General features: G+C 52.8%; 1 protein-coding gene across 4 annotated transcripts in view; it reads left to right on the top strand.

The window, feature by feature from the left end:
• TTC24 (tetratricopeptide repeat domain 24) overlaps positions 1 to 14,368 on the top strand; it is a 156,897-nt gene that overhangs the window by 725 nt on the left and 141,804 nt on the right. The window contains exon 1 of one of the 4 annotated variants that reach the window (XM_085638191.1): positions 377 to 512. The exons of 2 other annotated variants lie outside the window; for them this stretch is intronic. The gene's annotated coding sequence lies outside the window, so the exon portion shown is untranslated. Of the gene's footprint in view, positions 1 to 376; positions 513 to 14,368 lie in introns of those variants that run through there. One more of the 4 variants, XM_085638189.1, reaches the window with a different exon arrangement.

Genomic DNA, 14,368 nt, shown 5'->3' with positions numbered 1-14,368 from the left:
TGCGAGTCAGTCCAACTGGGATGGCTCTAAAAGACTGAAGGCGTCCTCCCCCCCCCCCCCCCCCCCGACTCACATGCCGACAATCCGGCTGCCATATTTAATTAAAATAGTCCAAACTCAGGGTCGCGATTCGACACCCTAAATTGCAACAACTGTCTTTCTCCACTCCAGGCCGCATCTTCAGGGCCCGTAACACTAGGCTGTACTCTGTCTTTCTTGGTCGGCGGCCATGTTAGGTGATCTCACCCTATCCACATCTCAGGCTGCATGATGGCGGTAGCTCTGTGGGCCCCGCCCCACGGCGTGTGGCGTCACACGCAGCGACCGCCGGTTTCGGGCGCCATGGAGGACGACTCTTCAGGCCCGTCCGGGATTAGCGCTGATGAACCTGAGGCTGAGGCCGCGCGCACTGTCACTGGTGCTGACACAGGGACTCCGCGAGGCGACCACAGGAGGCCTAGACACAGGGACTCCGTGAGGTGGCCACAGGAGGCCTTGGTGACCGAAGCCCGGTGAGACAGCAGGACTAGATGTGCCCCGGGGCTGGGAACCGGTGGCGAGGACTCACCCCGGAGTGGGGAGAGCAGAGAGTCGGGGCCAGAGGCAGCAGTGGGAGGAGGATCAGGACTGGGGCGGAGAGGCTGAGGGGGTGTGCGGGCAAGGAGATAAACGGCTGGGGCGAGGAGGGCCGAGGAGATCAGGAGGGGAGCAGGGCAGAGAAACTAAGTGTTGGGGGTAGGATAAGGAGGGCTGATGAGATGGGGAGGGGAGCAGTACAGAGACCTGTAGGTAGAGTAGGGGAGGGAGGGCTGATGAGATCGGGCGGTAGGGTCTTGGGGAGGGCTTCCAACCATGCTAGGCTCTGCAGGTCACTAATTCAACGTTGCAATAGGCCTTGCCTTTTATTAAGTTAAAGCCATTTGCTTTGCTATATAATACCATTAGCAAAGCAAATGGCTTTAATTTAATAAAAGGCGAGGCCTATTGCATTTTCAATGCTTGTTTATTTTGAAAATGCATCCCAGGACGCAAGAAATCACAATCGCCTATAAATAAAGCTTGGTGTTCCTGGCGTTCGAGGACGGGCGGCAGAGAAGTAACAGGACTCTGTATTTTCCTTCTTGCCCAGAGAAGAAAAATACAGTGTCCACTTCTGCTCTGCCGCTTCAGCTGCCCCCCCACACACTCTTTCCTTCTTCCCTCTCTTTCTGTCTAGCAGTTCTTCTCTTACTGAAAACCGTGACTTCATGACGGGGTTCTCACTCTCTTTCCTCTCCTTTCTTTTATTTGCTCCCCTGTGAAATGGATCCAAAAAAGAAAAACATTTTTTGCTGGAAATGTCGTATTTTAATTCCAAAGTGCAGCATCTGGAATAAAAGGATAGAAATATGAAAAATAACTAAAGTAAGACAGAGTGGTAGCAAACTGGCCAGATTGATTTTTTTCACACCCAAACACATTAGCGCCACTTTTACAGAGTTTGCCAATGAAGCGCTATTTTTGTTTTCTTGTCTTTGTTTTCCTTGGGCTTGCAACTAGTGCACCAATCCTGGAGGTACTGCAAAGTGTGGATTGGAAAACAAAATGTGTACTGCGGCTCTGCGTCCAGGGATGTGGTCTTTTTACCATACTGCTTACGTTTTGTAAGGATATAAGAAATGGACATTGAAATGCGTCCATTCAGGGCCCTGTAGTCATGTCCTTAACTTTTCAGGCAAAAGAATACACTAATTTCTGAATAGTGAGTGTAAAAGCGTAAAGGTAATCATGTTGTTCCTGCTTACATTTCACATGGTTTGCAAAATTTTGCATTCCCTAGGAGTGTTTGCTTTTTTCAGGATGTTGTTACTTTTTTTTGTAGGCCGCATATTGCTCTTGTCTAGTGCGTCATTTAAATTGAGCCGCATCCAGGTGTTTATAGCCGGCAGCAACTGGGTTGTAGTTGAAGGCAGTGTGAGTTTCTCAGTGGAGCAGTATGGTGTTCAGTGGGGGAGAGGGTGTGGCACTATGGCCAGAGCTGCTGAATTTGGAACTGGGGAACCAGGTTCAGCCTTAATAGCCAGTTACCAGACCACTCTCCTGAGAGAGCACAATCACATGCTAGACCTTAGAAGGCTGCGCAAGACCTTAGAATCCCTGGTGTCTTAGCACCAGCAGGTGGACCCTAGCAGTGGCAAGTGTGGGTTAACCTTCAAGGTTTGTCCACCACAATCCATACTGAAGTTCACCTCCAGTCTTGCGGGCAGGTCTATGAAGCAGCACAGCTTAGAACAACAGTGACTCTGTCACTGTGGTCACAGGACCCTTGAGAAGGGCCAGCTCTAGGGCAGTGCAACCGGTGTGACTGCACCGGGTGCTGACTTTGGGTGGAGGCATTATGTTTGCAAGTATATTAAGGTTTTAAAAGCGCTTGCTGCCTCCTTCCTGGCCTCCAGCAATTATTGACAACAATAAAAATGTCATGATGACTGGTGTTTAATGTTCTTCCTAGAGAGAGATCATTTTGTCTAGTGGAAGTTTTGATTCATCGAAAGGTAGCTCAGAGGGTTAATGTGCCTGCTGCAAAGAACATGTACCTTGCAGATCACAGAGTGCACATAATGTAAATAGGTCAGTGGGCTACTGCTTTTGTTAGAGAGATCCTTTTGTTACTTGAAGTTTATAAGTTAAAATCTTAACATAGAACAGTGAGCTATTAACTTTTATCTAAGAGCTGCATACAAACTACAAGGTGTAAATGAGAGCGTTATGTTTTTCCCCCCAGTCTTTGATTATCCTAATGCTGCGAAAAGTGTTCTTTTGGACAGAAATCAATTCTGAGTATTAAAGAGAACCCCCAACCATGGTATTATGTTTTAAATTCTGAGTTTGTGTTTCTCCAAACCAATCACTATTAAACTATACGGCCTTCTAGTATGGTTGTCATGTGACTCCTACACCTTGTAGTCCTTAGTCTTATGTAACATTTTCTATACAGTGATTTACACACATATTGATTGTATCTGAGTAGTGTGTGTGATGTAAAGTGCTCTGACACCCTACACTGGTATGAGTGGCGCTGTAAATCAAATTAAATGCATCTGAGAAAGAGTGTGGTTATGGAGACTTGAGGAGCACTGTTAAAGAGTGGTAGTGAGGGAATCCGTGGCGGAGGTGGTCATTGGGGGGCAATAACAAACATTAATGCACAGGGCACCACCAGTGCTAACGCCGGCCCTGCCCTTGAGGCCAGTCCACCTCACCCAAAGGTACCTCCATTGGACTTGTTTCAGAAGTAGTAGCTGCAACTCACCAGGGATTGGCAATGCAGAAATTGCACGCACACCAAACTAAGTTCGCAAACTTCACAGTCTCTCTGCTTCATTCACAAGCATTTTTAACATGTGCTGCTTGCTGTAGGGTCACTGAAATTAATTATGCAGCAAAGGAGGACAAAATTATGCCGCAGTGTTGACTAAATTATGCATTACAAAAAAGGCTGCAGTGTAATGCAGTATATTTTCTGATATTTTATTATTTTGACATGTGTACACATGCTAACAGTCTTTGGAAAGATGTTGCCTTATTAGTACCAGTGTAACATACAAATGCAATAGTGAGAAAGGTGAGCAGTCAACCTTTGCAATAAGCCATCAACTCCGCAGCAAAACAAGTCACATTTTTGTATTAACTTTTGATACGTTTGAGCTATAAACAATTTATTAGTTTAAATGGTCAGATCATGCAGCATATCTTGCATTAGGAGGCAAATATGGCAGAGCCATAATTATATAGAAAACATTTGCAAACTAGGATATTTTGCCATTCATGTTTGAACTGCTATTGTGGAAAAAGGGAGAAGTGCTGATGACAAACTCCATGGTTCGGTGACAAATGGCTTGTGCTTCCACATTTTATCGTATTTGGGACATTCTTTGATTAGAAGCATATCCCACTTTGTGAATGTGTTTTAATGTCAATAACTCATTATAACCTTAAATAATCATATGTATCCATTGGTTGATTAACCTGGGCAGTGAAATGCCCAGCAAATACTAAAAAGTGGGATATTTGCGCATTCTGGACAAACCTCTGGCTCCGCCCACTGATCCAATCCTTGGGTTATTCATGCCCTCTGATTCTCCGTCCACAGTTCCCCTACTTTTTCCCCCCCACTTCGACCACTGTCTATAGTATGTAGTCCTGATGGGCTAAAGTGAGAATTTAGTGCTGTTGTTGCGTGTGAACAGACACCCAATATTACCAGAAGCAAATTTTTAACCTCGTTAAATATTTAACTAAAACGTCTTGCGAATTTTTGGCATGGGATGATTAACCAAGTACTGATAACCGAGGAGCTGTAAGGCCATATAAGTCCCCCCCAAAAAAACGGAATGTTGGGCCATATAGGGCCAAATCAAAAACTGAAAAGTGTTTCCTAGTGCACAGCTTCTAGGTCAGAGGTCTTCAAACTTTTTGATGTCAAGACCCCCCCGTCAAAATTTTTTAAGCGTAAGGACCCCCTCCTGAAAAATGTTTCTAGAACTTTGTCCTCCTCATCATTAGCAACTACCGACAACCATAAACGCCCCCATTCCCACCGCAAATCATTTTTACATTTGGCAAATAAATTAAACAGTGTTTAGCAAATCAAAGGTCAGTGAGCGTGGGGGCGTGGTCAAATGTGTGGCTAAAAACAAAGGGCCTAATTTATGAGGCATTGGCGTAGGGCAGAGCTGCAACTCCTCTTGCTGCTCTGCCCTACACCAATGTGAAAGGGCAGGAATGCACCTTATTTATGAAATATGGTGCATCCCTGTCCTTTCCCCCTGAATTGGCACACAAATTGCTGCCAAGCGTCAACATAGGCAGGATTATTTTTGTGCAGGAAGGTGCACCTTCCTGCACAAAAACAATCCTTACGAGTGATATTCCTCTTTTCATGTCTGGTGCAGAATGCAGCACACATGGAAAGAACGAGGAGAAATGTAAACATTTCTCCTCGTTATGCCTGCTGTGGGGAGGCGTAAGGTTTTGGCACTGCCCCCGGTTTACGGTTTTCCAAATCTGGGACAGGTTAAAAAACCATGGGTGTTGCGTGGGAACACCCCTCGCAATGCCTAATGCCTACTTGACATAGAGTAAGGCAACGCAGTAACTTGCGCTGCTTTGTCTTATTCCATATCTTTGAGGCCATGCAAAGCCACGAAGGGTGACTTTGCCTTGCCTCATAGATATGATTGAGACACCTGTGCCGCCGAAGCTTAAAAAACAGTGACGCGCTGGCGGCGCGAACCTCTCGTAAGTCGGCCCCCAAAATTTTTGTTTGTTTTTTAGGTCTTTCACCATCTGGTACTACACATAAAATAATGGGTTGATTAAATGAAAAATACATTTAAAAAGTTGTTGCTCAATGGGAAATACACTGTTGTACGTTATGAAACCTCTATTATTTAATGCACTGCAGAGGTCTGTGTGTAACCAAAGAGCCACAGAATTAAATTTAGTTGGAGCAGTGGAGAATAGTGGCTTGTTTATTTTTAGTGCTATGATGTCAAAGCCTCAGATAGAAAGCACTGGGAATGTGTAAGTCATTATTTTATACTTGCATTACACACATAATATGATAGACTGCTACAAACTGTGCAAATAGTTTTAGGATAAAATGGAGCTTCCAAAATTATGATTTGAGTAAAATCAGACCATAAGTAATGCTGATTTTTTTTTTGCACAACTGCTCCTCATCACCTTCTCAGGGATACTAAGCGCTGTGTAAATACAGTTATGATTAAAAGCACGCTCTTCACTGCCCAGTTGTTAACCACCATGCAAAAATAACTAAATAAAACTGATTTGTGCAATTAAAGCCAGAAACTCTCCCAAGCATCCTTTACATTTGCAGATTAACTCCTAGTGCACATTTGCTCTTTTATTCAGGCAAGCAGGCACCCTGGCACGAAGGCTTGTTTGAAGGATTGTTCTACCTATCTGCTGGGCCTCTTAGTTTTATAGCACATGAGACTCAATTAACTTCAGCTGAAGCATTTTAACGATCAGAATGAATGGTCAGAGACGGTTGTTTTTGCCCAAAAGGAAGAGCACATGTTTTGTATTCCAAGCAGAAGTTAGGCCTGGAAATGCGCAACTCCCTTCCCTGGACTTCACGGCGTCCCTGGGGGTCACGCCCCACAGATTGAAGACCTCTGTTCTAGGCGCACCTAGTGGGTAATCACAAATTTTGCCAAGTGGCCCCAACTCCATAGATATGCTTTGTTGAGAAATATTCTATTGTGAAACCATATTAACAGGAAGGGTACAAATGCTAAAAAAAAAAAATAGGTGGTACGAATTTGCATATATAATGACCTCACGCGCAGTGCAGTGACATTATGGGAAGTAATGTCACATCCCTTATGTAAAAGGATAGAAAATGTTCTAGCATTCGCATCAAGAATTCTCAATTCTATTATGGACATGGAGGCAAGGATAATATTTCTCTAACTTTATTGCAAAAATGTCAGCAGCTAATAAAATAACAGTAAACACCGCACTACATTTCCCAAAACCCTCAACCAATCAAGGGCCCATCAGACCCGATAATGCAGTCGACCCATGAGGAAACCTCCTCTTTGCAAAATCATACAAGTTCTCTCTGTTATTCAAGTCCATAAACATCAACTCTGCTTTTGTTCTGACCCCTCAGAATCCCAAGACATCAATCAGTCAATACTTGCAGAGTGTGGCTTATCGCCTGTGAGGATATCCAGGCGCTGAGTTTAGTCAAAAAGCCAGGTCTTGAGTCTCTCCTGAAGTCCCTTAGCAAGTGTAATGTTCGGAAGTGGAGAGGGAGAGCGTTCTAGGACTTGGCAGCGAGGTGGGAGAAAGAGCGGCCTCCACTGTGGTATGGTAGATGTGCCATGTCTGTGCAAGGGCAGGGGAGCAAAGGTTTCTGGATGGTTGGTGGAAGTTCAGGGGGTGGTTCATGTATGCTGGTCCTTGGTCGTGGAGGGCTTTGTAGGTGTGTTGTCAGTAGTTTGAATTGCATCTTTTCCTGGATGGGAAGCCAGTGGCGGTTCCTCAGGTGCTGGGTGATGTGGGTCCATTTGGGCAGCTTGAGGATCAGTCGGGCCGGTGAATTCGGTATAATCTAGATGCTTTTTATGAGTTCTGTCGTGGTTGCTGCATACAGTGTGTTGCCGTAGTCCAGACGGCTTCTGATGAGGGCTTGGTTGACTGTTTTTCTTGTGCTTATGTGGAGCCGTTTGAAGATTCTTCGGCACATGCGGAGAGTGTGGAAGCAGGCAGAGGAGACTGTTGATCTTTTTTTTCATGGTGAGTTTGCTGTCCAGGATGATGCCGGGGTTGTAGGTGTGGTCTTTTGGTGTGGGAATTAGTGAGAGTTAGCGAGCCACCAGGTGTCATTCTAGAGGGATTTATCGATGCCAAAGAGCAGCATTTAAGTCTTGTCTGTGTTGAGCTTCAGATAGTTATCCTTCATCCCGGCTGCAATGTTCTTCATGCAGTTGTGGAAGTTGGTCTTGGTGGTGATGGGGTCTGCTGAGAAGATGAGCTGGACGTCGTTGGTTTAGGAAATGATGTTGATATTGTGGGTTCTGATGATGTCGGCTAAAGGTGTTGTGTAGGTGTTGAAGAGGGTGGGGCTGAGGGATGAGCCTTGAGGGAGTTACACCAATTTTTTTGAAAGGTACGCTTGAAACATTAATTTTACTAAGATTCCATTAAATCACACTTTCTCAAATACAGATCTCAGACCACCATCCAACTTTACACCACCATCTCATTTTATGTCTCATAAAATCATGGAATTTGAACAATAGGTACTAAGAGATGTTAACAATCTCCTGTCCAAAAAAGGTATTTTAAATATAATATCTCTAAAGCAGAGCGAATGTCACTTGAATCACACAAAAACAACAAAGATATAGTCATAAAACCCACTGACAAGGGGGGAGCCATAGTTGTCCAGAGTTGCGTAGACTACAGAACTGAGATTCTATCCCAACTGGGGGTGGAAGAGAACTACATGAAACTGAGAGCAGACCCCACTAAAGAAATCTCGACTATCATCAGGAACGCTATTGATGCAGGCCTAGAGGAGGTCTTTCTTACTATGCAAGAGCACAGTTTCCTCAACAATACACAACCTAGGATGCCCACTATATACACATTACCTAAGATTCATAAGCGCATGGTGAATCCACCAGGGAGACCCATTATCTCCGGATGTGGCTCCCTTTTGGAACCACTATGTAAGTAGATAGATACATTCCTTAAACCCAGGGCGGAAAGCACTGTCTCTTATCTAAGGGATACCATGGAAACCATCAAGTTGGTAGACAATTTAGGGGGGGCGTGGCCAACCGGGCAACATGGCGGACGCGAGCTGCTGAGGCTCCGACCATAATCCCCTGATGATCCTGGCGATGATCCTGTGAGGGGACAGGACGTGGCGGCGAGACGCGGGCCCAGAGAGAGGAGGCTGCGAGGAGTCCGCGCAGCCCAGCGGGCGGTGATTTCATAGCGCCGGGACCCGGCGCGGCTTGGGAGACGAGGGCGTGCGTGGCGGCCTGCGAGGAGGGGCCGGCCGCTGGAGCCCGCGCTGGCACTTGACGGAGGCCCTGCGACGGTGCCTTGGAGCGGAGAGACCTGCAGGCTGCGCACTGCCGGCGCCTGGGGACACGACCTGGCGGGAGCCCTGCCGGGTGCTGGGGCATTGCGAGGGGCCCAGAAGAGGCGACACGAGGCGGTACCCAGGACTGCCTGCTGGAGGCCTGCTGCACCCGGTGAGGTGACTGGAGACGGGGCATCGTAGGGCTGTGGCCCGTGAGGACGAAGAGATTCGGACTGTGAGGGGGAGCCTGAGGCCACGAACCGTCGCCGAGAACTGGACAGTACGGTGAGCTGGGGCCGGGGGCCTGTGCCGGTCTCCCTGATGAATGTGAGCCCGCTATGACTGCGACAGCGATGTGAGGTGCGGAAGGCCCTGGCGCCGGGGGGTGATCCACGGTCGCGCCTGCGGCAAGACGTGGGCGCAGGAGCCTGGACTGGAGTGGCCTGGAGCCGGTGCACACTGAGGGACGCCGGGCGGTGAGGGGTACAGCGAGCCCGGAGGCCGCGTGCGGGGGGCCGCTGCTGAACCTGAGGCCTGGCATAAACAGGGGCGGACGCCATTCCGCAGGAGGCGCCATCTTAGGTGCGGCTGTGGAAGCGCCTGGTCTGCTGGACGCTGCGGGGGTTGCCGACCGGCATGCAACGGAGCAATCTGGGGCCCCCCTCATGAGACGGTGAGCTGGGGAGTGGAGATCGCGGGAGTGGGACCCCCACCCGTGGGACTGGCTGACGGGGCTGGCACGCCTGGACTGCCTAGCGCCCCCGTGGGCACGAAGACGGCGAGGGCAGAGTGCGTCGGGGGGTGCAGCGATCTGCTAGCGGGCACCGGTCGGGTGTACCTGGCAGGGCTGGAGAGGGCCTAGATTGGAGGACGGCCGGTTGTCGCGCCAGGGACAGGTGCTGTGGTGCGGTGCCCTGAGGGGTGAGAGGTGATTGGTCCCGAGCGCCCCATCATGGTGGGGGAACCTTACTGGTGTGCTTCCCTTTGGAGCCTGTCGTCTGAGCGGACTGTGGGGTGCACTCTGTCCTCCTCCCGGTTGTTCGCGGCCTGGCGACTGTGCCCTCGGAGGCCGAGGAGGACCCCGGCGGCCGCACCGGGCGCCGTGTCGGTGGGTCCGGAGAGCCCACGCCTGGCTGTGGCCGCGACGCCTGGGGCCGAATTGTGAATGCCGTCTGCCCAGCAGTACGCAATGGGCCGGCTTCGAGACAAATCGCAGCAGGGACAGCTGCGCACCGGGAGCCTGGACCCCCCGCAGGGGCGCTCGGAGGGAGGTGCGGAGCCGCAAACGGCGGCCCTCTCCGCCAAAATGGACACCATGCTCGCGGCGGTGGAGAGACTCAGCACCACCCTGGACCAGACACGGGAGTCCCTTGAAACGAGGATCGACAAGGTCACATCGGACTTCACCCTCCTTCATGCTGACCATCGCAAACTGGCCGAGAGGGTAGCGGCACACGGCCAAACGCTCCAGGAGCTCCCACCTGTTGTCCAGAGCCACAGCGCAGCATTGCAGGATGTGCTGGACCGGGTCCATGCCCTTGAAGACCGGGTGGACGATGCGGAAGGGCGCTCCCGGCGCAACAACATACGCGCAGTGGGCCTTCCGGAAGGAGTGGAGGGTAGGCACCCGGAGCGCTATGTGGAGACCTGGCTGCGTGATCTCCTGCCCCAAGGGGTACTGTCCCAGCACTTCGTGGTGGAACGGGCACACAGGGTGCCGGCGCAGAAGCCCAAGCCGGGGGCCCGGCCCCGGCCGTTCCTCTTCAGGCTTCTCAACTACCGGGACAGAGATGCAGTGCTGAGTGAAATCAGGAAGTCTGGCGACCTGACAGTGGGCAGTAGCCGAGTCATGTTGTTCCCGGACTACACTGCAGCCGTGCAGCGGCGAAGAAGCAACTACGTGGCAGTGAAGAGGCAACTCCGGGAGCTGGCGCTACCTTACTCCCTGCTGTTCCCGGCCCGCCTCCGAGTGGTGGCGAAAGAGGGGGCCCGTTTCTTCGACTCCCCGGCGGACGTGTGGGACTGGCTGGAGGAGACGGGGCAGTGGACGGGGGCGAGACCCGATGGTCCGGACAGCGAAGGCCGCCCTAAGAGACGATCCAGAAGACGGGGGCGTAACGGGGCACGGCAGTTAGCGCATCCAGGACGAGTGGCGCCTAGCCCAGAAAGAATGCGGATGGAACGGCAGGAGGCACTTGAGGCAGTGGCGACGCTTGGGGCATCGCCTGCCAGTGGGCGAATGGAGACTGGTACACACAGTGACCCGGGCACGAGTGGGGCGTCGTCCCCGTCCACAGTGGTCTCGGAAGACTTGCTCTTGCCTGTGGTGACCCCACAAACTGCCGACCTAATGGTGTGATCAGCTGTAGCAGTGTTGCGGGCTGGGTGGGGACCATGCAGGTTAGATGGTGCAGAGTGCTTGCAGTGGCGCCGCGCTGGGTGGCCCTGGGGACCCTAGGCCCGGTTGGGAGGGGACTGGCGCTGGGAGCGACTGGCCTTGTGGGGGGGGTGGCACATGGCGCGCCCCACTAGATGTCACAGCTGCGGGCTCCCTACGTCGCGCCTTGCGCTGGGTCTGCGCGGCAGTTTGGTCCTTGCCACGATGCTGCCCCTCCTTCTATCAGTGGCGATAGGGGAAGGGAACCGTCACCAAAGAGTAGTTACACTCGCGCGAACCCCATTAGGCACCACCCTGCCATAGCCTAATCTTGCTTCGCATCTCAGAAGTTTGGACGGATGCGCCCCATTTGTTAAATTGTTCATGGTAGTTACACTGTTTGTATGGCAGCGCATTAACATGCCCCCTCCGCGCTATGGCCCGCCTCCCTCCCCCGGCGCGGACGCTTTGCCCCTGGCCCGGCTTGCTCGACTGGCTTCGCAATGGCGCACACTAACATTGTGACCTGGAATATACGGGGCATGCACACGCCGTCCAAGCGGTACTCCATCTTTTCCTACCTACAGCGACATTCCGTTGGGATTGCACTCCTACAGGAGACGCATATGACCCAGACGGAGCTAGGCAGACTCTCCAGGCGTTGGAGGGGGCGGACTTATGGCACTGTTTACTCGGCGCACGCACGGGGCACGCTGATCTGGGTGCGGGCAGGCGTCCCCTTCGACTGCAAAGAGGTGGTGGTGGACAGGGAAGGCAGATACACGCTTGTGCGAGGGAAGCTGAATGGGCAGGAGATGTTGCTGGGCTCGCTCTACGCGCCTAACGTAGATCAGGCTTCCTTTTTAGTGCACTTGACGCAGCTTCTACATCCTTATGCTGGGCTCCCCTGGATGTTAGGAGGGGACTTCAACATGGTGTTGGATGTCCAGTTAGATAGATCCTTCCCTCCCCTCCGTGCCACGGCGGCAGATTCCGGTGCCCGGGCGCTGGGAGACTGGCTCACACACTGGTCGCTGCTGGACCTGTGGCGCATACTACACCCGCAGGACAGGATATACTCTTATTATTCGGCAGTTCATGACCTACACGTACGGCTGGATAGGATCGTGGGCTCCCGGTCCTTGCTCCCGCTTATCGAGCAGTCTGAGTACCTGGGGCGGACACACTCCGACCATAACCCCTTGTGGTTTAGGATTGGCTGGGTGGCGGATCGCCCGCCGGTGCCTACCTGGCGACTCCAGCCGAGCGCGCTGGAGGACCCGGAGTTCCGCTCTTCTCTTGGCACGGCTGTGCTGGAATACTTTGACACCAATGAGGGAACGGCGGGTAGCGCCTTGGTGGAATGGGACGCCCATAAGGTGGCCGTTCGGGGGCACTGCCTGGGGGCCCAGTGGAACATACGTAAGGCCCTGTCCGACTCTCTGGCGCGCCTGGAGGACGAACTCCTGCAGTATGAGAGGGAGGGAGAAGGAGGGGGTAGGTACTCCCGTAGCCTGGAGGACCTCCGTGGGAAACACGCGGAGCTCTTGGAGCGGCTCCGTTGCCACAATTATGCAGCGCACACAGCCAGAACACACGCTAGAGCGGACAGGGCAGGCCGCCTGCTGGCCTGGTTGATCCGCCAGGACGACCGTCGGGACCCGGTCGGGGCGATCCGCACGGAAGAGGGGGTGGTAGTGTACACGCAGCACGAAATACATCGGGCCTTCACGGATCACTACAGGCGACTGTACACGGCCAGGGGGACGGGTCCTCGGGAGTTTATGGCTTCTGTCCACCTGCCAGTGGCCTCCAGGGAACACAACGCAGCGCTCAGTGGGCCCCTTTCCCTGGAGGAAATTGGGGAGGCGATACAGTCCATGGCGTCGGGAAAAACGCCGGGGCCGGACGGACTGCCCGCGGAGTACTACAAGGCATACCGCGAATCTTTAGTGCCGCTGCTGCGAGCGCTCTACAGTAGGGCGCTGGAGGACGGGTCGCTCCCACCCTCCATGCTGGAGGCGTTCCTGGTTTCTCTGCCTAAGCCGGATCGTGACAGCACATCCCTGGGCTCCTACCGACCCCTGGCAATGCTCAACGTGGATTACAAAATCCTAGCAAAGGCACTGGCGGACCGGCTGGCGCCAGTGGTTCCTCATCTGGTGCATCCGGACCAAAACGGGTTTGTCCCTGCGAGGTCCACGTCATTGAACCTTCGGAGATACTTTCGGGTGGCTAGCGAGGCCGTGCACGGGTGGCCCAGAGCGGGGTGCCTTCTTCTTGATTTGGAGAAGGCGTTCGATTGCCTAGAATGGGGCTACCTGTCCACGGTATTGTTGCAGTACGGATTGGACGGGGAATTCCTCAAAATGGTCGACCTGCTCTACAGGAACCCCACGGTCCGTGTCAGGCTGGGCCCCTATGTCTCGGAGGCGGTGCCGGTGGGCCGGGGCACCCGGCAGGGATGCCCTCTGTCCCCGCTGCTGTTCGCCCTGGCGATGGAGCCCCTGGCGGCGGCCATGCGGATGACCCTGGGAGATGGTATACCGTTGGGGGACGCGGTTCATCAGGTGTCGCTCTATGCCGATGACCTGTTGGTATACGTCAAGGATGTGGGGTGCATCCCGGAACAGTTGGCCCAGTTGTTGCAGACCTTTGCCACTATCTCGGGGCTCCGCGTAAATGCAGGCAAATCTTGCCTATACGCTTTTAGCGCAGAAACGGAGGACCCGGGTTACCGCCTGAACGGCACGCCAGTTCAATGGCGGGAGGGCACCTTTCGGTACCTGGGGCTGCAAATATACCGCTGCCCGACTGACCTATTTGATGGCAACCTGGGAAGGGCGGTCACGGCGCTCCGGTCGCAGGTGCGTTTTTGGAGCACGCTCCCCCTGACGACCACGGGCAGGGTGGCACTCGCCAAAATGGTTATACTCTCCCGCCTCCTGTACTTCTTTGTTAACCTGCCGACGTATGTCCCCCCCGCCTTTTTCGGTACACTCACTAGGATGTTGCGGGATTTTGTTTGGGGAACCGGGAGACACAGGCTTGCGCTCGCAAAACTATATTTGCCGACGGACAGGGGTGGTCTGGCGGCTCCTTGTTTTGAGCACTATTACCTGGCCGCCCAGCTGCAATGGGTAGCACGATGGTTGGCTGATCGAGGCAGGGACGACACAGCAACGGCGGAGGCACCCTACTCGCTGGAACGTGTGACCGGTCTCTTTCACCCCCTGGCTGCGGTCAGGGGGCCGCTGCCGCTCCTCCTAGCTGTGGCACATAGGTGCTTCCGGAGGGCACTGTACCTCACTCGCGCGGTCGTTCCATACGCGCCGACCATCCCCCTGGAGGGCTCCCCCGGAGGCGGAGGGGTGCTTGCG

This window comes from Triturus cristatus, chromosome 12, assembly GCF_964204655.1.
Source record: "Triturus cristatus chromosome 12, aTriCri1.1, whole genome shotgun sequence".
NCBI lineage: Eukaryota > Metazoa > Chordata > Amphibia > Caudata > Salamandridae > Triturus > Triturus cristatus.
This window is presented reverse-complemented; position numbering and strand designations above follow the sequence as displayed.